The sequence below is a fragment of the Suncus etruscus genome, chromosome 3 (genome assembly GCF_024139225.1).
Source record: "Suncus etruscus isolate mSunEtr1 chromosome 3, mSunEtr1.pri.cur, whole genome shotgun sequence".
In the NCBI taxonomy this organism is placed as follows: Eukaryota; Metazoa; Chordata; class Mammalia; order Eulipotyphla; family Soricidae; genus Suncus; species Suncus etruscus.
Window position 1 is genome coordinate 84,353,572 of NC_064850.1, and position 2,853 is coordinate 84,356,424.

Sequence of the window (2,853 nt, forward strand, 5' to 3'; positions counted from 1 at the left end):
ATAACCCAAAATATAAACAAATAAAATAAAAAAGAAAAATGTGAATAAAACCCAAAACGACTTTTTTTTAATCATAATCATAGATTGGAATTACAAAATAATTTGGCAAATACACAATTTTAGTGTGAGATTTCTTTTTGGTTGTTTGCTTTTGATTTTTGGACCACATCTGGTGGTACTTGGGTTACTCCTGGTTCTGTGCTCAGAAATTACTCCTGGCTTGGGGAGACCATTTGGGATGTCGGGGATTGAACCCGGGTTCGTCCTGGATCAGCTGTGTGCAAGGCAACGTCCTACCACTATGCTCCCACTCCAGTTCCATTTTATTATTTTTACTTAAACACTGTGGTTACAAGGTTATTCTTTTTTTTTTTTTAATATGGAATGCTTCATGAATTTGTGTGTCATCCTTGCGCAGGGGCCATGCTAATCTTCTCTGTATCGTTCCAATTTTAGTATATGGGCTGCCGAAGTGAGCACACAAGGTTATTCTTAATACAGTTGGTTTTCTTTTCTTTTTTTTTTTTTGGTTTTTGGGCCACACCCGTTTGACGCTCAGGGGTTACTCCTGGCTATGCGCTCAGAAATCGCCCCTGGCTTGGGGGGACCATGTGGGACGCCGGGGGATCGAACCGCGGTCCTTCCTTGGCTAGCACTTGCAAGGCAGACACCTTACCTCCAGCGACACCTACCCGGCCCCGGTTTTCTTTTTTAATTTTCAAAAATAAAGTTGTTCATGATTGAGCTGCAGTCATACAGTGTATAACAATCTTCACCAGTGCATATTTCCCACCACCAAGGTCTCCAGTTTTCCTCCTGCTCTCCTGATATCCTTTCCTCTACCTATCTCTGAGGAATACATTTTTCTTCTTTCTCTGTCTCACTTTTTCTCTCTTCTTTTATTTTCCTTTTAGACACTTGGGTTTTCATTACAAGTGTCCCAGTTTCCCTCCCACCCACTCTCTACTGCCAGAGACATGTTCTCTCTCTCTTTCTATCATCCCTCTATCCTTTTTATAGCATTTTATAAGCAAACATCTTTGAAAACCCTTAGTAAACTAACAGGTTTATAATTATAATTTTTCTTATTTTTATTATTTTTTGCCATACTGGGTAATGCTCAACAGCTACTCCTAGTACTGCACTTGGAGATATCAAGTGCAATGCCGGGGACTGAACCCAGGTAGGTTTCATGCAAGGCTATCTGTCTTTCTGAATCCTAGAATTATAATTGAATTTGCAAGTTATTTGTGTTCATAAAACATTTTGGGGAGGAAAAAGAAGATTGCCCACAACCAGCAGTGCTCAGAATTATTTCCGAACTGCCTTGCTCAGGATTCGCTCCTGGTGATGCTAAAGATGGAAGCTGGTCTTTCTGCATGCGAAGTGTGTCCATTAAATTACCTCTCCTGCCTTGTTTATTCTATTCCATTTAAAATTCAGTCCTGGACCAAAAGGAGAGCTCTTCAAGTGCGTGCCTGGAATGCAAAGTTCCACACTTAGCACTCTATTGGCATAAATTTGGTGATTCCAAATCACCAACAGCATGGCCTACGTGGCCTCCACACGACTGGATCAAGCAGTACCCTAGAGAAAACCTGGGCATTGAACTACCTGAACTAGCTGAGCAAGTATTGTGGAGTAAGCCATGTCTGCTGAGAACTGCTTGGGAAGCCCCACCCACTCCTAAAATAACAGTTACAAAATAAAATAAAATTCAATCCTTTCATCCTTTTCCTGCATTATTCTTCCTCTTTCCCATGAAAGCTGCACCTTGAGCTTTTCACAGTTTTCTGGGGGTGGATCCAGGTATTTCTAAAACACCAACTTTTATGGCCAGAACAATAGTGCAACTTGAGGTGTACTTGCCTTGCATTCAGCTGACCCAGCTTCAATCCTTGGCATCTCATCTGGTCCCTGAGCACCACCAGGAGTAATTCTTGTGGGCAGAGCCAGGCCTAACATCTGAATAGCATGGAGTGTGGCTCTGTTAAACAACATAGCAAAACAAAAAACACCAACATGTGCTCACACATCCCATTGTTTTTGAGCCTCATTGCTGCTCTAATTGATAATATCTTTTCTTTTGTATTAAATTAAAATCACAATTTATCCTATCTTGAATGAATAAGTCCTTAAGATTTTTACTACTAGGAGTATTAGCATTTTGTTTATATGTTTTGGTGAAATGCACATACATTCATACATATGCATTCATATATGTTTTGGTGAACATGAACATACATGTGGGTATGTCTGTGGAACTGGAATTGCTCTGCTTTAGGTGTCAGTAGGGGAAAATACAAAAAAGGCTACTGAAATCCCATGCCATTATAAGAGGGCATTTATCCACATGAGGCTTTAATATAATTGCACATACTACTTGAAAAGAGCAGTGTCCTGCAGTTGGGAATAGAAAGAGAAGGGGAAGGGAAAGATGAAGCACCCAAATTTTAATTCTGGGCACTTCCTGCATAGTTTCTGAATTGAAAGCATGGAGGATCAGTCTGGGGAGTGAACTGTAGAGCTGAGGGTGCCATAGCTGACAGACAGCCTACAAGGAAGAAAGAGCTCAGTTCTCCAGCCTGAAGGACCTGACATTTGCTTTAAGTAGAATGAGTGTAGCTATTGATTTTTTTTTTCAAAAATTACCTAAGCCGGGCCAGAGAGATAGCACAGTGGCATTTGCCTTGCAAGCAGATCCAGGACCTAAGGTGGTTGGTTCAAATCCCAGCATCTCATATGGTCCCCTGTGCCTGCCAGGAGCTATTTTTAAGCAGATAGCCAGGAGTAACCCCTGAGCACCGCCAGGTATGGCCCAAAACAAACAAACGAACAAAAAATACCTAAGCA

At 41.3% G+C, this 2,853-nt stretch overlaps 1 non-coding gene across 1 annotated transcript; it reads right to left on the reverse strand.

Moving 5' to 3' along the window:
* Positions 1-373: 373 nt before the first annotated feature.
* Positions 374-480, reverse strand: LOC126005738 (U6 spliceosomal RNA). Its single transcript, XR_007494775.1, has one exon. It is a non-coding gene; the product is annotated as a U6 spliceosomal RNA (small nuclear RNA).
* Between the last annotated feature and the right edge of the window lie 2,373 nt (positions 481-2,853).